Source organism: Typopeltis vanoorti, chromosome 10, assembly GCF_054136105.1.
Source record: "Typopeltis vanoorti isolate ZY-2024b chromosome 10, IOZ_Tvanoo_1.0, whole genome shotgun sequence".
Classification (NCBI taxonomy): Eukaryota; Metazoa; Arthropoda; class Arachnida; order Uropygi; family Thelyphonidae; genus Typopeltis; species Typopeltis vanoorti.
Genome location: NC_143558.1, coordinates 112,529,925 through 112,555,678, shown reverse-complemented (window position 1 = coordinate 112,555,678; position 25,754 = coordinate 112,529,925).

The window sequence follows — 25,754 nt, the reverse complement described above, 5'->3', positions numbered from 1 at the left end:
GACAATTAATCTACAAATATGGTTCCTTGTGAAGATCCCTTTTGAGTCCACACACCAGACCAGATCATCCATCACAATGGAAAAGTGCAGATTTATTTAAATCGGGATCTGGGGACATTACTATTCCCTATCTGAAAGGCACCATTAACACGGACCACTGCGTGACGCAGTTAACTTCTAATTAGCATTTGAAACTGGACTGAAGTATGCTTCTGCTCCAGAGGAAACTATTAACTAGGTATCAACTAATTTTATATTTAACACAGTGAAGACAGTCGCCTACTAATATCAAATGCCATTTTTTTAAAAAAACATTCTTCTTTAATAATAAGTTTTTGAGCATTATCTATACATGAATGAAATAATCAAGGCCTTCAACTTTTATAAACTCGTGACTCTTCCTTATCCATAAATGACCCTTGAAACTAGGCTAATCCTATTAGAAGGTGGAAGACATTTGGAGCACAGCACGCTGCGTCTTGACACATCTTTTGTCGCCGTCCTAGTAGCTTTATGAATATTCCATCCCGTCCATTACTTGATATATTAGTCCTAACCCTTTGCTGTCACACTCTTAATCTGCTCTTTCTTTGTTACGCTGTCGACAGATTTCATCTTCCCATCCTTAATGTTGTTTACACAGTCAGTGGTTATCTGTGGGTTATTTCTGAAGCATATTTTTCAGCGGAGATCCTCGTTACAAGTTAGCATTTCAAATTAATTCTTTTGTCGAATGAATTACGACCATTTAATCCTACTCTTCGGAAAAGGAACATCAGAAGTCCATTGCATTTGCTGGAATATGCGATATGGAGACTTTGTTTAATACTTTTTTTTTGCTTATTACCAAGTTTTTAAAAATGATTTTAACATCGTCACGTTGACTTATCAGCAAAGCCGTTCTTTCATTCAAGAGAATACAAACCCATTAAGTAAAACTAATAAAATAAAATATTAACGTACCCAAAGACATTATTTCACATTTGTTAACCGATGGTCATTAGGGTTTTGATGTTTACCCCTAGATGGCGCTTTGGTTTTTTTCTTTACATCTGATGAAAAAACAGGAGAAACAATCGTCTGCACAACATAATAAAAGTAGACAAATATATTCAAGCAGCAGCTAATAGAAAACAAAAACATTGACGTGGCATTACTATGACTACCAGCACGTTGGGGTGGCTGTCTTACAGATAACAGCCCTCCCTTGCTCAGATTCCAGTAGATATCTAATGATATCGAAGCTAAATCCATAGCTATGATGGCTGCAGGGCATCCCACCGTCCCTGAATAGAAGAGGTAGTTTCTATACGTCTCAAAGCACCTTCCAGAATATCCCAGAGGTAATCGCGATCAGCTTGAGAGTCTGCGATTTCGCCTGTCATTCAAGACGGCTGATGCTTTTCTTGTTCCCCGAATCAGTTCCTTGAGAACAGTATAGAAACATATTTCGGATTCATAAAAAAAATAAATCCACCATTTTAAGATGATAAACACATTCCCAACACGCACAAAGGCAATTCACCTGAAGTAAGCTATTTGCTAATCTGCTGAAGTGAATTTTTCTATACAATAAAGAAAAAAAAAAGCAACTTGGAGTATTTTTACATTAAAAACTCGTTAAAACACCGAACAAGAAGCGTCAATTAGTAGCCACTTAGTAGCTCCCTCTTTCGGAAGAAAGTCTAAAAACTCATTTTTAACGAACTAGGTGAGAAGCAGTTAAATATAAATTTAATCGCTAATGATAATCTGGTACATGCGCCGAACCCTCTCGTTCTCCTATAACGATAATTAATTTTTCTTTCTTCGGTGCACCTGTAAACATTCATTATAGAAGTTGTCAACAAATGTTTATAGAGCGATCCAGGCTCATCGCATATAAAAAGACGAATGGATTTTTAATATCCAGTATGTAAATTTCTAAAAATAGGTTACAAGTTTTCTTTGTGAAACATACAAAAACTCATCGTTTCACGCTTACGGAGAACAGAACTCCCCATAGCCTTTACCAATAACACCAAAAGGACCGGATGTGTTCACGAAGAAAATCTGTAATCAAATGCGGTTTATTTTTTAAAGCAAGCCACGCACGCCTCTTTACATATGAATATAACAGAGGAAATGAATTAATTTTTGAAGTACTTTGCGCTAAATGTTTTGTCAAAATTCTACAGAACACTCCCGTGTGAAATAGAAACATCCTTTAATAAAGACTACGAGATATTAAAATTTAGAACGTATTATGAATGTACTGTAAATTCCTTGGGTTATTATTATGTGTTTCGTCGCTTCTTTTTGTGTCTACACGAGCGAAGCCGAAACATTAAAAAAAAAATGCTGCTTTGCTTCTTCAACAGTTACAACGTGCAGATGCAAGAAGCCCCAAGGGTTGAAAATACATTCGTGTTTAATGGGAATCGGTACTTAAATTATTACATTTTTCAGTCGACTTATTTCTTTTCAACAACAAAAAATTAACGTTGGAGCAGCGACCTCTTGTAGTCTACAAGTATTAGAATATGGCTCTCTCTAACACCGATCTACAAGTAGTTAGTATTGAGAGGGATCAAACGAGGACGTTATTTCTAATTGATGCTCTGAGTAACCGAATCAATCATAAAACAGATTCACCCTTGCAAGTTTTGACTGAATCGCTATTGTCCGGGAGCCTTATTCATTTAAAAGCGATTGATTTCGACTATTTGACGGCTTCGTTTTCTCTACATTAACCCTTTTTCATTGAATAGTTTTGCTCTTTCTTATTTACTTCTTTACAAACGACCATAGAGTCGTTAATTAACCATGTTCTTATCTAAAAGATCCTGATTCTTCTCCCAGCAAATAACATCATTTGTGTTCAAGATTTCTCATATTTTATTTTAAATTATCCATCGTTGGTTATCTCTAGCAAAACAGATTAGAACCAATTCCGGAAATTTATTTTCAAGTACTTATAGTATACTAATCAGCTCCCATTTGAAGGATCTTTTTTTTTTTTTTTAATCATCTCACGATGGTCATCACCATGATTTCGGCTTAATTAAGAAAATAATTTAGTACAGCATGTCTTCAGTCTCGCACTAATTAAAAATTTGTAATCTGTTCCACAAGAAGGATACATTAATTCAAACAGTCGCTTTATTATTATTATAATCTTCGTGTAATCTTTGCGAATGATTAACTTGTTGCTCAGAAATAGGCTGCTTCAAATGATTCCTTTCCGGCTGTTCGAGTTCGCATCTAATAGTAGTTCATCTACAGATTTCTGTTATTCATATCAAACTCAAACGATGCCGTATGATAGTTATCTTTTTTTAGTTTATTTCTTTGTCTTAGTTATTGATCAATAAAATAGGGTGCTCAAAATAAGATGACAAATTTTCGAGTAATTCCGCAACCTACTTATTGCAAACCATTTCGCAATGAACTGCCCGCAATAAAACCGGAAGTAGTTATTTGTTTAACCTAGCTATTTGGAAAATAGTTTTGATGTATATAAATTATTGCTTTACCCTTTGTGAGCTCGCAGATGTAAGCAATTCCTCACTACCAAATATACTTCTTTATTTTTTGTTCTTTTTATCTTATCTTGATTTCTGGGCTGCTCTCCGGTGTCCATTTTCGTCCATCAAATTGAGGTAAGCGCAGGCGTTCAGTTCAGAAAATGAAGAGATCTCTATCTCATCCGGTTCAGTGATTTCTCTTTCTTTCTTCCCACATCCGCTTGCGTTTAATTCGTACACTCTTTCCGGCCATCGTATTCATCGCTTACATTTAAGATCAGTTAAAATAGGCGATGAGACTTGCGTAATTCTATTTTATAGTTAGTGTTTATTAGAATATAATTCTTCCCCCCCCCCCAATTAAGGAACTAGCAGACTTCTAAATTATTTTTATAAGAATGGAATGATTTAAAATATTATGAAAAACTTGCTTTGTGAGAATCAAGTTGAAGGTTAATCAGAGTGAACAGACCGGCATTTCGAATAGGTAATATCGCATTCAGATGCTCATAGCATAGATATTTCTATGTGAAACACAATGAATGCAATGTTTTACGCCAGTGGCAAAAATTGCCTGCCTAGCATAGGACTAACGCGTTAGAAAGTTGGCTTCCGCTGAAGCGTCCTCAAATAAAGGTCGAAACCGGTTTGGATAGTGACCCTTTCCATCATACATGTTCGCAAGGAGATGTGCTTTGCATTATGGGATGCTAAGGCAAGTGATGTGAAGTCAGTCCACCTTCACCACGAGTTGTCCCAGTCCTGAAGATACTTCAGGCGCAAACTTTGTTTACTTACACTTGGATAAAGGATTAAACTAAATATATAATTTATAGGGTTAAAAAGTTATCAGAATATTCTAAGATTTTATCTGAGGTTGGATAAAATTACGTCCACTGGAGCTCTTAGTAGAGCATATTCTAAATCTGATTGGTCTATTTTGAGAGAGGAAGTCAAAGATTCTGTAATCCCCATATGAGATTACATTAGTTTAAATCTTTAGTTGAAAATTCTTCATAAATGGATTCGAATTTCGATCTCGTGTGCGAGAGGAAGGCAGCACATGCCATCAATCACAATGCATATGGTCATTCGCTGCTATAATAAATTAATTTTTAGCCACTTCAACAATCATACAGTGCTGTCCGCATGAAACAACTGAAATATTTGCCTCATCTGCTTTTAAAATCAAACAAGTTCAAAAGAAGTATCACTTTACGTAAGGGTCAAAATACTTTTATGCAAACAACGGGATTGAAGAGAATCTCTTAAATGAAAAGATTTACAACCCCCCCCCTCCCCTCTGACATTTATAATTCAGCTAAAATATGAATATTTCCCTTTTGTTTCCAATCTGAAACAAACTCCCATAACCGGTACTCTGTTGTATCTATCCATCGAATATACAAATTTCAGACTAACATAAAAATTCGTAACGCAATTTTGTTTATGCGTGCTGAACTGGCACTGCTCAAATTACCGATTAACAAGTTCATAAGTCAATTACCCATGACTCTTACAGTAATTAATGTGCGTATACCTAAGATTAAGGCTAACCACTAAGTTTGTATATCTTGCCATAGCCAGCCATAACAACAAAAGTAATGATGTGAAACTATTGGTCTAAACCAAGCCTTGGAAGTTTCTCAGATTTTAATACCTTCGTGCGTTTGCGCTGAGTTTTCAAAGAAAAGGTGCTGTTGTGTATGAGAAAACTACCGTTACATTAAGTTCTTTATAAGAATGAATTAAGTCCCGGATATTGCTGAATTTTTCAGGATTTTATTGAATACGATAAACGGATAAAATGTATTTCAATGAACAATTTTTCAGTGCTCCCTTTATATTTTTCCTCATTGTTTTATCTCCTATGTTACGCATCTTCTTTCTTTAGGAGTAAAACTGCGATACGAAGTTATATTTAAATTATAATCAGTCTTCTTGAGTTGAGTAAGACATTTAACTACACAGTCTAATAACGAGGGTTGAGGGGGAAAAAAGCTACAGAACTCTCTCTCTCTCTGTGTTGTCAAGCTGTATGCGCACTTGGCTACACTCGCATGATGTAATGCATGTTCTTCTCAAAGTCAGGTTGCACGCTCAATTAATTACATGAGCTCGTAGTACGGTTTTCAACAGATGGTCATGTGCAAGAAGGCAACAATAAAAACGCAAAGATGAAAAGTTTAGGCAGAAATTCGCAAAAATTTACGAGTAAGACAAATTAGCGCTTAGGACACCGTGAATATTTTAATGAGCAAAGAAAAGAATTTGTAATTAAATTCCATAAAGCCTTCAAAATTTATGAAGTTAATTTTGACCACATTTTCTCACAAGAGCTTTTTTTTATCTCATACGTGCATGCAGATTAGCTCGACTAATGATGCAAAATGACTGATTTAATTCGCTAATTTACATAATTTAATCATCACTTACTTATTGAAATTTATTGATTTGATTTCTTCTTGGACCGGATAAAATGAACTAATTCATCTTTTCCAAGCCTACGTTGTTTTTCAGTTTGTCCAGCAATCTTTTTTTACCACTGACAAATGTTGCGAAGTATCTCAAATACTTTCAGCATAAAAAAAATTAATTATTTTTTCATTATCTGGCACGTCTTAAAAGGCTTGAATACTACACAGGAAAATTCCTCCCACTGTTCATCAGAATTAATATCGTTAATTCGCAGTCTTTTAAATCTTAAAATACACATACTCGCATCTATTCAACAAGGCAAATTTCTCTTCCAATTCAGTCCGTTTATTGCTGTCTGCAAGTTTCCCATTTTACGCTCGATTTTATTATCCCAGCATTAAAAATTAAATGAAGATCTAGTTTTGAATTTGTGAATTTTATTTTCAACTTTTCTTTTTTGCTTCTCCTTCCAACTGTAGCTATAACCTAACTTCCGATCACTCGAAATCCATCTCTCTATGCTCAGAAAAGTTGACATTGACGCCTAGTGTTAGCACAAATCTCTATGGCAACGCTGTTCGAATGATCAAACAGCAGTTCTGTCAATGTTCGATATCCAATGATTGCCTTACCGTTGATGCCTCATCTTTACTGTTGACCAACACACAAGAGCAAACAGACTTCTGTTTTTCATAACGATATTGTTCAGCAGACGTATGACAGTGAGGGCGACATCCAAAGGGACGAACTCATCTAATCACTGTTCTCTCTTTCTGCCGAAGGACAGTGACTGTTGATTTAATATCACCACAGGCTACGTTCCGTCTCTACCTCAAACATAGACGACACCAGACATTTAATTGCTTTGTAAACATAACATTGTTTTGATTACGTAGTTGGTTCCCATTTTATCCTTCACTTGCTAATCACGTGATTTCTTGAACTACTAAGATGATACAGGTCGTTACTTGAGAGCAGTGCGTCTTCACGTTTAACAATTCCTCGTAGCAACTAGTCCGGAAACAAGAAGCTCCTCGAAGTGATCGTCCGCATGCAAACAACGCTTTTAAAATTTATTTTGAATCCTCCTCCCCCTCTCTAACCTTTCCAATAAACTCTTTCAAACATTCCACACAGTGTTTAAAGTTTCTCCAAGCATTCCTTTGTCATCAGTAGTCCTGTCCCGAATCACCTGGCGCGATCGTGTCATTCCTTGTTTAAGCTTTAGCATCCTTAACATTCCACGCTCTCGTTTCGTAGGTCGCAACCGCGCGTATTAAAAAGTAAAGAATTACTACCGAAGGTGATCCTTAAATGCAGGTAGATAATGACACTTATGAAGGCACTGCCAACGAACACGACACTCCTTTAATTAGCATTCTGCGCAGGCTGTGCTCATGTCTAATGACGTAATTAGTAACTAGCAAGACAAGGGACTTTTGCTACGGAGTCGCTCTTGACCTGTTGTTGACCGCCGTTGTATTCAGTGACTGTAACTAGTACGGCAGCAGTGTTTGGTCTTTTCCCTGGAGGGAAGCTGCTACTGATTGCCTTTAATGCTTTGACGGAATTCAAGCTATCATTTTCGTGCTATTTTATAAAAGTAAAATTATCGTTCATAGCTTTGTTGTCTCCTGATTATAATTAGCTTTATCGATCGAAAACAGACTGCTTTCCAATAGTTGGCCTGCATGAATTGGCAACAATATAATTTAAACAATGCATTGAAGCTATATTACAGTTGACAACAATTTAAAATGTTTATTTCGTGGAAAAAAAGTGGGAAATAAATATATTCAATTGTTGTCAACTATACTATAGCTTTAAAGCATTGTTAAAATTATATTGTTGAGTTAGTATTTGAACATATAGCTGTCATTCAATCAATCACACCTCTGAAATAAATATTCTCTGTAAAGAAAAGATACTGATTTTTTCCCCCTCAGATAAGCAAAGTTTCCTCGGCACAATCTTCCCTGTACATAACCCATCGACCTCATTATCCGAGATGGTAGCCTAGGGAATAGTCTCGCGAACTATTTGTTTTCTCCAGAAACTATGGCGCTCTTTAACTATCGGGAAATTTCAAGGGTATCCTTAAGGAATGTTTCAACCATGACACGAAGGGCAAAGGTATTTCTTGTCAAGCACATCTGTTCTCTACCGAGTTGTTAGTTTTACATTAAGTGACCGTCAAAGGGAGTTACTTGAAAGACTCAGAGACACGAAATAAAGAGAACACTTGCACGCAACAGTTCATCTCTCGTCCTTTCTGTAAGTTTCAAACTAACCGTTCACAAAGGCTATTTCCGGTGAGCGCGCACTATCAGTAAACTGTTGCCTGAGGCTCCATACAGAAGCGAACCATTTCAGAAGAAACAATAACATACTGCAACACAAACAAATTGCACCTATTGAACCACGCAGGGCAAGCAAGCAAAGGGAGAAATTTGCGCTTTGTATTAGTAGCAAGCAGCCGCTTCGAGGTTTGTAAAGTGAACTTTTATCACGGTGGAAACGCAAATAGATCCCTCGAGGAAACGGATTACTGGAACTATTTACGATTGCTTCTTCCTCCATATGAATTTAACAGATGCAATAATGAAATTGTAAAAGTAGTGGAGTGAAACTTTTACCATTGTTGCTATGAACTGAACTCGCGCTAATTGTTGTAGCACAAAGTTTAATAGAGTAACATTCCATTGTTACAATGACTGTAATTATTGTAGCACAAAACTAAAAGAGTAGTGAAACTTACAATTGTTGCAGTGGACAAGGAAAATGTTTCAACATTAGAATAGCGAGCATGCGTAGTGCATCATTGAGTGAAAAAAAAAAAAAGATCGTACGACAAGCCTTAGTTTCTTCAGATCGAACGTGTAGGCGATAACATCAATGACAAGTGACAAGTCCATTATATAACATTGGTAAGAACTAAATTGGATTAGATAAGGATTTTTGACACTTAAAGGTACTGAAATGCTTCGCGGACGATGGACGGTGTGCAAACAGGCCAAGAGATAAGATGCACGAAAGGAGGGTGGAAAGTGCAATTTGACAGCGTCGAAGTGATAGAAAACGTTAATCCAGTAGGTACAAGAGAACAGAGGAAATATTAGATTGGCTTAGTCGAGTAATAGCATTTGAAACAGAATGGTTTTATTTATTTTTAACCTTCTAGACATGCAGTCTAGCAACTCGTTCGTAATGCAACTGTTGAAATATTTTACGTGGAGTATATTGTCTTATTTGAAGGCCTAATTACCACTCATTTAAGCTAGTGCTTGTATAATCCTTTTCCAATTGGATTTTTTATTTTAGTCTGTTTAACATTCCAGACTTCATTATGTATCTTTTTTCCTGGCTACAGACAATTCATTAAACATCTAACAATGTTCGGCAGCATCTGCTCAACTTTTCTAACCTTATCACCGCTCTCTGGTATTTGCCCTAAAGCAGAATTCATCCGCGTTAGTGCGCACTTACATTTCTTTGTATTGCCATGTGAAATTTGCTCGACAGTCAGGATAACTTGGATATATCTTGAAGCGCTGTATTTTTCTGAAAACTGTGCACTTCTTAAAAGGTTTACGAAGCCATTAGCAACTTGTTTACTACCTGAACTTTTCTGCACTAGAACAGTAACAGTGTCGTATTTATTAAAAACGAACTACTGTACATCAAGGTTCTAAGCCTATAGTAGCATTAGTACCGTGAGTGAGCTAAATGTTTTGTTTGTTTGTTTCGTATTTTTCTTCAACCCTCTTTTCTTCAAATTTCCTCGGCCGGCGCGCGGGTGGTCTCACGCCGGCCGAGGAAATTTATCTGCCACTCAAAAATAATCGCAAGCATCCATTCCAACCAGCAAGCTTGCAGGTTGGATAGCGGATACGATAACTGGTCTGGCAACTTACAGTAATTATACCAGAGCTGTTTATTGTAATTTGTGCGTCCAATTCTTGTTTGAATTCCATTTATGATATAAGGAACACTTTATAAGAGTTTTGGAGAATTTTTCCTCGTAGAAACTCGGGTTTTTTTACATATCTTCACGATCCTTACAGAGCCTCCGTAGCTCAGTCAGTATAGACGAGCGAAACGAACCCAGGTCGGAAAGACCTGGGTTCGATTCGCGTCAGTGACGTGAGGAATCTTTATCTTGTCTCTTTCGACTAAAGGTGAGTTAGCCGGTCTCATACGGAGGTAGGGGTTTTCGCCCACCCATAAACGCATACATGGATTACAGTCATGAATACGTCCGAGATAAAATATGGGGGGGGGGAGAGCAATGGTCTATTATCCTGTAAAAATCTCACAAAGTCACTTACGATCGGAAAACGACACCAGGTCCACTGGCTTATCCCTTAGTTAACTCAGAATAGTCAATTAGCACGATAAATAAGTCGCGATTATTTATTGTAATTACGATCTTGATAATGGAAGGTCTAGTATCCCGTCCTGATTATTTAACTATGTATAGCCAAGAATCATTAGCATTAATAGGAGTAAACAGTTTCAATATTCAATTTTATTTGCTTATTAATGTACTGAAGCGGCTAAGATTAATCTTTTAGGTTATCCCCAATGTCTTACATCAGATAAGAAAAAATAAAAGTACATTGCCTGAGCTTTTTTTTTTTTTTTTTTTTTTAAACAGCCGAAGTCCAGCGTTTCCATCATTTATCGAAAATTTTGTATTACTTCCTCTCAAAAGTAACTTGCCGACAGCGCTGGACTTGAGAACAATCGTACGCCATAAAGAATTAATGAAATGTTAATAAAATCCAAAAGAGATCCTGAATGCAGTTTATAGATATTTAAATTAAGTTCTGCGCCTTTAATGAAAGAATTTTTATGCATTGAAATACATTAGCAAATTGGAAAGCTTCGTCACTGATGGAAACTATTTATTTCAGTTATTTAAGTTTCTTGAAGAAATGTTGGCACACTTAAATATGCCACCTGCATTTTAATATGGAAATAATGTCTTTCAAGGAACACCGCGCGCAAAACATATTACCCAGATTAATGCAAATGATAGGGACGCGCTTACAGACGGCCATGTAGCTCTTCTGTCCACGAAGGAGAAATGATTATGAGAATTTAGATTATTATCTAAGCGTTGGGAACATCGATTTAGAAGAAGTACACTAATACAATAGAGCTTTATCAAGATATTAAAATTTTTCCTTTATCTCTATTATTACGAACTAAAATTTTTATCATACCTAACAGAAGGCTGAATGGCAGCTTTCATTGAGGAATACATTCGCTGAAATTTAGAATACGAAAAATAAATATTTAATAAACTCGCAATGAAAACAATTGAATCTCGAATACAACAATATCAGCTTAATTGTTGTTTTCATTATGAATTTATATTGTTGATTTTCGAATGCAACAATATATACGAATTTCTATTGCTAAACAATATTGTATGATTCTAATTAGTTTTTTTTTTTTAACTGGGTGTAAAATTTAAGGGCAATTGTGCAAAGGAAGAAATTTGTTTTGATAACATTCGTTAATAAAAACTGGAATTATTCCAAAATAATAATGACATAAAATGACGTTAAAAAAAAAAACATCATTCAATTAAAATGTGCTGGGATGCTGATTGGATTAGCAATTACTTCTCAAGGAACGCCTAAGAATTACGTGCCAAGTAATACACCTCATACTATCAAGAATTGCAAATGCTCTGCATTTATAATGAAGTGTTTAATTAGAAAAGTGCAAAATGGGAATACAAAGAAAATTATTGATGGATGCAAATAAGAAAGTTTACTTCCCATGGAATAATAACAAAGGACTGCCAACAATTTCTTATTGTACTAAGTACATGTATACAGAATTTGAGTTTTCTAATGGAGGCCTAAAATTAACTTAAGCGTAATTTTTTAACAAAGAAAATATTGTGGAATTAATTCAAATGTTAACTGAAAATTGCAACGCATGAATTAATATCGATTTTCTTATCTCTGTGTTTATCCTGGGGGTTAAAAGAGCCGTCTGTCATATGCAAAATCTTGATTTTAGCAGTGAAATATAAAACTACATAAGAATTCCCATTTAAATTGAATTCTGAGCAATAATGCCTAAAATTGAAACCGACCAACAAAACTAGACAACAATTAAAGTTTACATAATTAACATTATTTATAACACAGTAAGGCGCTAAAGGAACAAAAGATGTACAACAATTAAATTCAGGTGGAAATAAGAGCCGCAAACACAAAAAATAACCATAATTAGACAACAAAAATCTATGCAACAAATCCTAACTTACATAATTATTAATTACAGCTTCAGGGACGTTAAATCCACGCTACAATGTCATATAACAATTAAAGTCACGAACAAAAAAAAACAACAACAAAGGAATTAATGCAACAATTAAAATGTGAATGCTGCGAGTAATGTGAGTGAAGCAAGAAGTGATAAAGTAGTCCTGAGGATACACAAGACATACTCTTGAGGATCGCACAAAGAAAGCATTCGGTTTATGAAGAACGAGCAGGTCCGCTTTTGCCGTAGCGGAGAAATTACTTGGGTATACGTGTGCTAGCTGTGATTAATGACTTATGCTAATATGTCACCTTCACGCTCAGCAAGTGACATTTACAACCAGCTGCTCCTGGCTCCGAAAAACTTAGAAGCGCTGACTCTGGAAAATAGTGTTGAGGTTCGAAGAGCAAAGAAATCTGCCGATTTCTATTCTTTTGGAATTAAATGGCCATTTGAAAGAAAATTTTCACCTTTTTTTTTGTCTGTGTGAATATCAATAAAAATAGCACACTTCGTTCCCAGATTGATCGGAATACGTTGAACTTCTGACTGCACATCTTACGTACAAATGAGATGAGGTCTTGAGAATTAAGCTGTAGAAAGGGCGATTTTTTTTTCTTTTGTGGCACACGGAAGTTAAAATTCTAGGGAAAATTGGATTTTGTATATTCGTCTTTCTTCCTATTACGTACAATTTTCAGCATTTCAACCAATATTTGCTGCCTCACAATACTTTTCTTTTTATTACGGAATTTCTTTCAATAAATATGGAGATCCCTTTCTTTTTACATCTCACAGTGATGCGGCCTAACTAGGTAGAACTTCGTTGTCAGCTCTACAATGGATACAATTTCTGAAGAAGTTGTTAGCTACAGTAACTGCCATCGGACTTGGTCGATTCCAGGTGCGCCCTCTAGGATCTACTGAACTGAATTTTTCATTTTCTTTTGCTCTGAATAAACCCGACTGACAGTGAGCCAACTTCGGAGCTTTGGGGGAAGAAAGGAAGATTTTTTTTTATTGGAAAAGGTTTGCTGAGGGTAAAATAGAATCCTTTTTTATTCGTTTTTGGATTTTCGTTCTTTTCTTGCTTCAAATTAGAAACAAGACAACCGCTTTCAACAAATACTGCCTCCTTACTTGATAGCTGAACTGACACACCTGAGTCACTACTGGCTGGCGAGTTAAATTTACCAAACTGTGCAAAGATTTCTCGTATTTTATTTTCTTTATATTACACAGCTTTCTTACCCATTATCTCCATTTATATTTCACTTTATAATACTGCTCCTTTTTAATTGTTGAAAATATTCAGTAGTTTTAGATAAGATCAGCTGTTTTATCTGTCCATTCATGTCAGTGTGTGGACAGCGGAGAAATAGATCGAAAATGCAAATAACTAATTATAATTATGTAATACTTCTCCCATTGATGGATGATATGAAGGCGAAAAGAAGTGAGTTCTCATTAAGACTGTAAAGCAGCAACCATACTAAGTATAAACACGTTTGTTATCATGTAATTACATGCTTATCCTCTGAATTGAAGTATTATATACTTGCTTACATTTTGCAGATAATAATTTACGGTCGAACAGTTCTAAATAATTTTTATTTTATTTTTAAATTTTACTCTACAGAGTTAAATTTCTCTCACTTTATTTTTTTTAGTTAAATTTAATTTAACTCTAAGTTGCTGTGATTGATACACAGAGTAGAGTTTTTGACTGACGAGAACGGACGCATTTTAGATTGATCCTGATTAGATTGCATATAAGGTTTTTCAGGAATCTCACATTGCACTTGCGTGAATTAGACCTCTTGCATGAAACATGCAAGAGGTCTAATGGCCGACAGGCCCCACCCGCTATGAGGACCAGTGGTGGCCAATCTAGGCCAAGTACATTCTCGACACTCCATTTCCCTGTTTTAGGGCAGTTATCTATAATATTTTGATGGTGGTAGACACCTGTGTCTATGGGATTTGCTAGTGGATCCTCAAACGGAAACAGGATTATCTGTAACCTGCTGGACACCTGATTAATCTCAATATCTTTGTCTGTCTGTGCCTTTATACATTTTTCACCTATTGTTATCATGGCAAAACCGTTGAATTAGGCCATATTTGAGGAGGTGTACAAGGAATTCTTCAGATTGGGAAAGCTGCTGAGTGACAACTGGCCGGGGAAAGTTAAGCTTTTTAATACATCCCCCCCCCTCAGCAGTCACAGAAGACAAAATGGATGTTTTAAGCGACGACCACACTACTCAGACGCAACAAACTTTGTACACTCCCCAAATTTAGAAGAGGATACATCCCAAGACAGCATCTATCAGACCTTGGAAACAAATACAGAATTCCAAACAGTCAAGAGGAAAATCTCCGCCAACACCGAAGAACCCAATGTACCTCCAGTTATCTTAAGGGATAAGGATAAATGGATTTCTGTCTCATCAACCCTCAGGGAACAAATCATCACATTCTGATGATGGAGTTAAAATTCAACCTGCTACAGTCATGGATTATAGAAGATACCAGATTTATGGACAATACCAATCTTCCACACCTTCACTTTACCCAGCGAGAAGAACCGAAGGAATCACTCCTGAAGACGTGATCACTGACCTCACAAGACAGGGCCTGTCCCCGGTTAAAGTCAGCAGGATACTCAGGTCGGATAAAAGACCAATGCCTTTGGTGCTGGTGTAAATCAGCAATACACAACAACAGATCTATGAACTAGTATTCTTTTTCTTTCACTACGCGTTATTCCCGCTTCCTATGCAGGGTCCGCGTGTAACTTAGATGCGACGTATTAGTACCTTGCCTAGCCTGCCGCTGGGGATATATTTTTGACTGTAGCAGCGTATGTTCACGGGGCTGGTTTGCCTGCTTGCGGGATGAAAAACGCCAGATAAACTGGCGGAAAAAACCATACTGCCCAAGACCGGCTATGGCTGAGGAAGATCCTCACGTCTTCGACGGAAATCGAACCTGGGACACTCTTTCCCCATGCACATGGTTGCGAAGCGCAAAGTCACTAGGCTAACCGCGCTGCGGACTCAAAATATCAACTGAGCCGCTTAGGAAAAGAGATCTGCAGGACAGTCTCATAGATGCCAAAGGTTTGGGCATGCCCAAAAATTATGTAAGGCAGCCTTCAGGCTTGAAGTGCGGCGAGGGACACCAAGCCACGCTCAACTCCAGCCTGCTGTGCAAACTGCAGAGGACCTCACCCCGCCAACTTCAAGGGATGCCCTTCCAATCCAAAAAATCGAGGATCAGCAAAAGTCAATCTTGTTCCTCCGCGTAACAACATTTTAAGCAACCAAGCAGGTCGTCCCCCAGTCCGAAACACCTCACCTTCAACCGCACAGGAAGGAACAAAGATGACCAAAAAAAATGCTGAGGCTGCAAGGACTAAGCTTCCTACATCTCTCGAGCTAGAAAGTTTTAACAGCCTCGCCTCTTACCATCTTACAGAAAGGCACTCAAACCATTACAACAGCCATCTGTCATGAGTAAAAAATTCAAACCAAAAACTCTTAAGATAATGGCATGATGAACAAGGTCTTGGAACTGCAAGAATTTGCGAATCTCAGTGCTGATATCATCTTGATTAGTGAAACACACCTAAAGCCAGCTAATAACCCAAAAATCCGTGGATACACTATGTACAGAAACAACACAATTGGCACAAGAGGTGGAAGCACAGCCATATATATTAAGAGTTACTTGAATAATAATACAGTAGCCAAGCCCTAAACAGTAAACCTGGAGGCACATACTTGCAATGCTAGGAGTCTCAAGATCTATGCTGCTTATAATCCCCCGAGCATTCTTCTGCCTACAACAGATCGGGACTCCATAATAATAGCAGGACACCTCAACTCAAACCACACAGCTTGGTACAGCTCTTCAATTAACACCAAAGGCTACACAATGCTCAACTCTGCTGTTGTGGCCGGTCCTACCGAGCCCACCCACTTCAGCCCTTTAGGTAACTCAGATGTACTAGACATCGTCATCTTTAAAAATATAAGATACCAATTCAAATTGGAATCAGTTTACGAATTATCTTCTGACCACAGTTCCATAGTGCTTAATCTATGTTCATCAGATCAATTCTCTCCTACGCACACATTCATACCATGGGATAAGTTAGTCAAGGTTCTTCCCGATCATATTGGTCCTGCGCCCAACATTAGTAAAAAGGAAGAGATAGACTCAGCAGTAAATAACCTAATTCTACAAATTCAGAAAGCAATAGAATCAGTCAGACAATCCACTATCTTCCACCCAACCAACCGTATCCTAGAAGAAATCATGGAGCTAATCAGAGCAAAAAATAGTGCCAAAAAGAGATACCAGAGCCCCAGAAGACAAAACAGTATTAAACAATCTAAACAGACAAGTCCGGGAAGCTCTTCAAAAACACAGCAACCATTAATGGCTAACATCAATACTGAAGATCATTCTGCCTGGAAATTCTTAAGAGCGATCCGCACCAAAAAGCAACTCATACCCCCCTATACAAACCAAGAAAGGGACAGTTCACAAAGCTGAAGCCAGTAGATAACCTTGAATCTTAGTGTAATCCATCTTATACAAATCTAAATATCAACCTTATATACAAGATTCACCGTCATGTTAGGTCAACCTTACGACAGAACACAATCACGCCTACAAATCCGGCAGAAATGATAAACATCATCACCCATCTAAACAGTAAAAAAGCTCCAGGACCAGATGGCATAACTAACAGAATAGTAACACTACTCCCAAGAAAGGCCATAGTCGATCTCGTCAACATTACAAATGCCATTTTTAGATTCCAGCATTTCCCTACTACATGGAAAACAGCCACCATCATGCCATTGAAGAAGCCCTCACTTCCCGAAAGCTACAGACCCATAAGCCTGTTGTCCAGCCTCGGAAAGCTGACAGAGAAAGTGATCCTCTCAAGATTCCAAGCAGAAACAGATAAATTAGGAATTTTGCCTAGTGAACAGTTTGGCTTTCGTAAGGCCCATAGTACAGCTCAATAAGTACACCGGCTGGTAGAAATCATTACTAAAGGCTATAACTGGAAACTCAGTACAGCTGGCATCTCATCGACACAGAGAAGGCGTTTGACAAAGTATGGCATCAAGACCTTCTCTACAAACTGATAAAATTTAACTTGCCAATCAAGTAAATAAAAATAATCCACTCTTACCTGAAAGACAGATATATGCAGGTCAGGGTCGGCGAAACGGTTTTGACCAGACACAGGGTCTCTTCTGTTCTCAATCTACGTAGCGGACATCCCTCTGAACCCAAGAACAACATTCACTGCATTATATGCAGATGATACTGCACTGATGGCAAGATATCTGAGCCCAAAACTGGCAACTAGAAGACTTCAAACCAGCATACACATTTTAGAAACGTGGATGGCAGACTGGAGGATCGATGTTAACCCCCAGAATACCTCAGCCATACTGTTTACTAGAAAGAAAATCCTGGAGGACATTTATTTATTGGGAGTAAAGATTTCATGGCAGACTGAAGTTAAATATCTTGGAGTGATTCTTGATAGTAACCTCCTATTCAGCAAACATATGTTACATTACCTCGAAGACATCCAAAGTCTTAGCACAGCTCTATCCTATGATCAACAGACAAAGTAAACTGGACACACAAACAAAATTAACAATTTACAAGATGGTAATTCGACCGGTCATCACTTACGCATCCCCCGTATGGAGTCACACCGCGAATACAAACATTCTGAAACTTCAGAGATTGCAGAATAAGTGCCTGAGGATGATTCTGGATGCCCCTTGGTTTATTAGAAACTCCCAGACCCATAGAGAAGTTAATATCCATTATATCGCTTCCCTTCTCCTAGATCGAGCTGAGAATTTCTTTACTAAGACAAGCAACCATCCAAACCTGTTAATCAAGGAAGCTTCGGAATATAATGAAGCGGAAAGTTACAAATATAAAAGACCAAAGTCTATCTTAAGTTCAGCTGAACACAGCTAATTTCACTGCCCTCAACGGGCGAGTGTAATTATCTCTAGTAAATATAGCTCACAAACACTCCATTCAAAGTTCTTTCATTACAGACAAACGGGAATATGAAAAGCAATTTTGCTTCACCCATCTATCTAGCCAGAAATGTTATTCGTTCGTTCGTCTTAGTTGCTGTTGTGAAATTATTCACATCAACTTCTTTTACGATTCTGGTTTTGTCTCTGTTTTTATTTTGAAATCATCTATTTTTTTTTTGCCTGGTCGCATTTGTATTTCAATTTGTTTCCATTATTTATCGGAAGATAGTGCAGAGTCCTTTTGAAGAACAACAAAAAAAATAATTATTAGCAAGCAAGAGAAATGAAAGAATGGTTTTGTATTCAGTTCGATACACCAAAGTATTTTTGTGTGACGCTTTCGCGATACAATTAAGTCAATTGTACCTTTAGCCCACTGAGATCGATTATTTCTTTGGATAAGTTGTACGGCGTTCACCGTGACACTCCTCTCTCTCTCTCTTTAGAACTTTTTTCTAAAAAGAATATCCGATCTCTTTCTTAAAAGATAAAGAAAGAAAATTGTCTGTTAAATCTTTGTTAAACCAGTTTTCCAGAAGTGATATTGATTGGAAAGTGCGTTTGCCAATTCAGGTGGATCGTATCAGAGTACCGCCAAGTGAAGATAAAAGCTGTCAGTTGTTCATTTATCCTGCGGTCTACAAACACTTCGGATAAAGATATTAAACAACTTTCAGGATCTAGTATTCGTTTACTGAGTAAGCAAGAACTGCACAGTGAGCTGTAGAATGCTGCATATTATCCAGCAATTCAAACGAGGCCTTTTTCTAAAAGTACTCCCAACAATGTGAGGCTGTGTGAGATCAAAAAGATAATGGAAGTCGCCTGAAATAATTCAAGTTTGGGACGCTTATCTTCAATAAAAATTCTCAGAGATCTTATGTTTTGTTGCTCATGTAATTCCTATAACGAGGGCTGCATATCTGTGGAGTAAGTTGAACTAGAACGCAAAAGTATTTGTCATTGCGCTAGGAGCATGTCGTCTATTTCGTTCTTGATCTAGCATCTACTTCCCGACAGTGAAAACAACTGAATTATATTTATAGGAGATGAAATGCTAAATAGATTCATAGGAACGTGTGTATTGCGGTTGCAGCACGTTATTTCTCCTTTACATTCTTTTATTCAATGCACACAGTCACCTATTTTTTCTTGCAAGTGAAACTGTTTCCGCTCAAAAACATTTGTTAGTTTTTTTTTTGTTTATTTTGGAAATACAATAAAGTTCTCAGAAGTTTTGCCAATTCTCTCCAGTCAGATGCACGCATGTGTAAAAGAAAAACACCTAGAAAACTTGTTGGAAGTAGCATCTTCACTTAGATTTCTTTTATTACTATTGTTGTTCAGTTTTGTAGCTTGTTTCGCATGTTAGCTAACTACTAGGTATCCGGCAAAGTTGGTACGTCCTTGATATGCTTTATTATGGTGCACACGCCAGCATTTCTCTTTTAAGCCTTTCAAGTTTTCTTTTGGTTCTCCTCCCTTGTTAAGGGGACAGAGACGTGTAATAGTCAGTATCTGTTTTCGTTCCATACCTACCACAATGCAATCAATCATTCCCGTCGGCTGGCGTCCGAGTGTTTCTTGCTGCATCAGATTTGATTCCCTGCAAATCGATAAAATCCTTAGATATTAGATGAAGTAGAGAGAGTTTGCCCTCAGATGTTGCTATCAAGAATAGAGGTTTCGCTTGATGTGCGATCATCTATCTTTATTCTCTTTGAATCATCAGTGCGGCTAATCATTTACTTTCCATTGATTCTTTGAGTTAAACCCTTTCCAGAATATTCTTTAGCTATTCTGAAGTGTTTTTGGCGTAATTTGAAATTCAGATCTTGTTTGCTGGCTTTCGAGCTACTACGTGGGATTAGTAGTGAGTTGAATAATAACTATCTAAGGAGAAAAGAGATGGATGAACTTTCACAGTGCGCTAATATATTTCAATTGGTTATTATTAACGTCCAGCAGGTAAAGTTCTTCACTTCCGTTTATGCTGAAGTAACCGGACGTGACGTGTTTGATGACCAATTCTTGCTTATGCGTACATTATAATGATAATGTACAATTGAAAGTCGACAATAGCTACTCTGTTTCCTCTCCTTCATAGTGTCTTTATTGTACATTTTAGCTGTAGTCACGTACTTTATACAAAGAAGGGTTTTTTCTACGATGATGACAGCAACAGTGGCATTCTTGGCGTTGCGCTCTAAATAAAGATCTCGCTGATTGGCTGTTCTCAGACAGGAAGTATGGCATGGTTATTACCGGATACAGAATCGAAGAGCGAGGAAATACATTGACAATAAATCCAGAAGAAGGGTCAACAAAAGGCATTGTAACACAGAATCCGCATCATCTTATGACAACGCCGAACAAGTTATCAGTTCTCCAAAGTCAACGACCTCAAAAAAGAATTTTATCTTTTTAGGTCAGCGAATTAATTGAAAAAAGATCTCTTTCCTTGAGAATACGTAACAAATATTTCTTGCGGATTATTTTGTAATCTTAAAAGGCGTTTTTTTTTTGTTTGTTTTTATACGAAAGCATTTAATAGTCGCAGGTTTTTTCGTATAAGGCTATCACAGAATTCTATGCTTAAGCTTCTTCCATTAGAGCTTACAGCATTAAGAAGATATGTCTAATAGATTTAGAACTTTCTTTTTACTTAGACAAATTTTTCCTCCTTAGGTAAAAGAAAGATTTTACGTGAGTGCCTCAGAAATTAAACGTACATTGACGTCACAGCTCTAACACCCGCTAGCAGAGGACAGAATTAATGATCAGACCACAAGAGGGGGGGGGGGGGTTACGAGTGAAGAATTAAAATCCAAACAAAAACATTAAATACACCGCCAGGCGTAACGAACTACTGCTGTAAAAGATAAAAAGAACAAAGGAAGCCGATATCTGTTGGGGTCTGTCGGCAGGAACTCTTCATTTTACAGTGGGAAACTTTCATCTCCATATGGTTTTAAATTAAGGCGCGGTATGGGAAATCGAAAGAAGCAGCGATGGTCAATTTCGGTTTCTGCATTTACTTAGAAGGACAAGAAGACCATTAAAAGCTTCGTATCTGTCAGCTTCCACAGTCGGTTGGTCTCCATCATTAATATACTCTGCGAACTATGAGAAAAACTTTGGATACGTAACCTTCCCTAGTTCTGCAACCAAAGCTTTTTTTTTTTCTTCTTACAAGTGAAGAATTAACATGATAATTTTCTACGTTTGTATTAAAGAAAAAGATATTTTTAACGCATCTGACAATCGACATTTTGTATTGAATTACACCGAACTTCGACAGCAACACCCTCTGTCGGTACGAACTAAAAGTAACGCAATTCACAACTTATTCCCTGAGAGAGCACTTCTCAATGCTCTTAGGGAGGAAGTTACTAAACAATATACTGCATCTTCCAAAGAGGTTGACGCTTTTCATTTTTGAAAATAATTGAGTTTGTGACCTATCTGTGTGGAAAAATGAACATTTTTATTGACGCAAGGGAGTCATTCGGATACTGTTGTGTATTATCCTGCAGTCTGAATGCTAGAAAAACAATCTCGAGCAGGTGCATAAATCGCTGAATAAAATCAAACTTATTTTCATAGCTACTTTATATTCCTGAAATTGAAAGTAAACACATTAAACGGGTAGGTGCATTTCCTGAAACTGTCTATTCATCATTAAAATATCATTGCTTCATCGCTATTAAAATTTTAATAGCGATGAAGGCTTTTGTATTTTTTAAATAGTTTGCTGTCGAAGTTAATTCGAAAATTCAAGACTTACAATGCAACCAATCAAACTCCTTGGACAGTTAAGTTAGTTGATCGTATTGCTCTTGGATGATTCCTGTCTTATCAATGGATAGTGGATATTTAATTTGGCTTAAGTTGAATTATCTTTTTCCCCGGAGATTAATATGGAAAGAGTAGCAAAGAAATTTTGCTAACTTCACAGTAACATTTCGCTTCTTGAAAAGATTTTTCTTAAGAAAATAGTTTCCCACAGACAAGCATTGTTAGTTTTTTATGATATCCTCTTTTTTATTTTATCCCTGCGTGGGATAAAATATTTATTACGAAGAAGCGTTAATTCAAATTACATTTGAATTAATGAAACAATTATTCACCTTTTATAAGCCCGCCATAAATTATTTTAGCAAAACTATCTCTTGTTGTTCGATAAAATAATTTTTAAAATTATTAGTCAAACGTAAAAGGTCGTTTCCAGTTACACGCAAAATCAGTTGCCATATAGTATTATGAAAATAATTCGAGCCGTTGGCGATCTGTGGAACATAAGTTGATTGCCACAAAGAGCTCCAATCTAGCTAATTTACGTTTTTTTAGTACAGTGCCACCTACAAGAGATGAACCTCGAGGACATTAATACCATATAAGGTTAAATAATTCGAGGATCTTCCCATCTACAGATGTAACATGATACTTTTTTTTACAGTCATTTCCTTCGAAAAATAACAGGAAACAAATATGGTCTTCTGCAGATTCTGAATCCAGAACTTTTTATTAAAGATATGTGCTCATGATCTAGGACCGAATCATAAATGCAATTTAGATATCAGTGTAATTGGAAGAACAATACGGGCCCTTTTTTGTATTTGAAAATACCTGGGCCCGTATTTTATATCATATACAAAGAGTTCAGCTGAATTCATACTTGAGCAAGCAAGCTTCCTCCTGTCACGCAGAATAAGAAAATAGCAACCGACAAACATCATGCATGAATTCTGTGTCATTAACTATTTTGACAAAATATTTAACAAAAAAAAACCTTTCTTTTATCATAATAAAATTATTTAGAAATATGTGATACACGCAATTTTCATGCCCATCATGTTTGTAGACTTACTAATAAAGATGAATATATTTTAAACTTATCTGATTTACTCCTGCTAAAACTAATGCCTAGACACCAGATCACACGGCACAGTCGGCTAACGATTGGGAGCAGGTTTACTATCTTTAGCCGACATGCTACTAGCGGGTCAGAAGATCGCATGATTTTGTTTAAAATAAGCAGAAAAAACAATCTTAAATGGTCTTCAATTGGAAACAATAGAGGGATAAACATTTCCCCCCTCTTGTAATAAAGATTATTTCCTCGTTACATGTGCGGAGATATTTGTTACTTGCTATACACATATAAATGAATTAGTTCCTTCATTCTATAGCATATATTAAAAAAAAATTAATTTGAACACGTTCACACACGTTGTGTAAGTTTCATGGAAGGATGGGTCAGGGTCTGTCATGTTTCTTGTTGCTGGACTTCTAGGGATGATTCCTCGTTCTACATATACTTGACAACCATGAAAATGTTAAAAATTTCGCTTATATTGAGAAACCAACAAAGAAGTTTGGTTTAGGAAAGAATTTCCTCACAAATCTTAGTTTGCACTTCTTCCAAGACGGTGCAATTAAAGTCTACATTGCAGACTAATTCTATTTATTTCTGCTACCCGGTCAATCAAAGACGGTTTCTATTATAGTGCAAACACTTTTTTTTTTACATTGCTGAAGTGAATCTTTTCAATTCCAAAAAAAAAAAAAAAAATGATGAATACTGACGTTATTATAGTATAAATATAAAACCAAAATGAGTGTGTGGATTTCATGCATATGAACTCCGCATCTCAAGATAGAAATCGTGCCTATTGAAAGATAGGAAATAATGATGGAAAAACGCGGCTGGGATAAGCTGGGTGTCTAATGAATTCTCAATTGACTGAAGGAAATAAAATCGTCTTGTCAGTCGGACAGACGAAACTTTTCCTGGCGTTTTGAAAAACCGAAATTAATTGTAGAGGGTCTTGCATAGAAACAATAATGAATAAATTGCTAGTATTATGAATATGAATCGCAGCGTACTTGGCTATTGACATTTCAAACATCTTTAAAGTTATAATTTTCTAGCAGTGTTTTTTTTTTGTCGTGTATCATTTTCTAGATAGCTGCATGCATCTTATAATTGACTTGTATCGTTCATATTGTAATGAGTTATCTTTGTGAGAAACAATATTGGATTAAATTTCCATTACAAGTTGCAACACATTTACGTTAACATTAAGAACAAATGTGGATCTAATGCTTTGAAAATCTAACCACTTCTCTTCGGTTGGACATTTATTTTGGTCCATTAATCGAATTTATTAAGCCTAACAAATGCCGTAATTTTTACTTTAGCTTCCTTGTAACATTTTGTCTTCCAGTGATACGAACATCATCCTAATTTGTAGTTGCGGTCAGGCTGCCCCTGGAAGAAGCACCGATAAAAGGAAAGACACTCGGCAAGAAGAAGACGGATCATAAAACGTGAAGCTAAACTCAATGAGGAGTAAATCGATCAGATAAAACAGAATATGGCCGAAACTGTCGCGTACGTATTGAATATTGCAGAAATTTTTCTAAATGTAAGCCGCAATAAATTTTCACTTTACGAAACTGTAGTTGAATTTCACATTGCACTAAATATAACCAAGTTTCTATTCTTATGTTAAATGGAGAACCAAAATAAAAATGCTTTCAAACTGGAAGAAATATGTCTTCTTAAAGAAGAAACTTTTGAAGCAATTTGAATACAGACACTTAATTTTTCCAGATCTCTACCTTCGATGGCGGCATCACTTGTGATCACTCTCAGAACAATAAATAATCCGCGACTCTGCGTATCTTCAAGCGTGTAATGAGGACTAACATCGTTTTAGTCGAAGCAGAAGGTTAAGAGAGAGACTGGTATGCTACACGCAAGGATTCCTAAATTAATTCTATTATTTGGGAAGCCGGAACCTTTGACAAGACACATTGGATATTAAAATTCTTGCCGGATAACTTTTGCTTGCTACTAAACAGACCGAGAGAGATCATTACATACTTGACAGCCTTCCCTTTGTATTGCACGGACTATAAAAACTATTTGGGGCGAACATTGGAACTGCTTCAAGCGTGGGTGGGTATCATACTTTCTCTGAGTTTTACCTGGAAGTTTCACTGGCGAGTCCAAATTTTAATCAGCCACTACAGATCCAATATTTGCATCGTGCAAATTATGACTGTTCCATTTCTACAGAGCGTTACTAAAACATAAAAATAATCTTAAAGGGGATATTAGTCATCGATTAATTATAAAGCAATTTATTTAATTATACTAAGGCTTATTCATAGCCAAGGACACAAGGTTTTAGTAGCATTTTCTGAAAAAGTGTCCAGGCCAATTAACTGTACCTTTTACTAATAGCGTAAATGTCAAATGGACAATACTGGAAACATTACCAATAATAGACTGAACAAAACCAACCATTTAATGGCATACGGGGATTCCAAAATAAAACATTAATATTTTCTAAAAGCAACCGAAGAATCAAAATTGTATCGTGGTACTGTGGGAGAATAAACTATCAGCTCCATCATCCTCAGAGGAGTATTT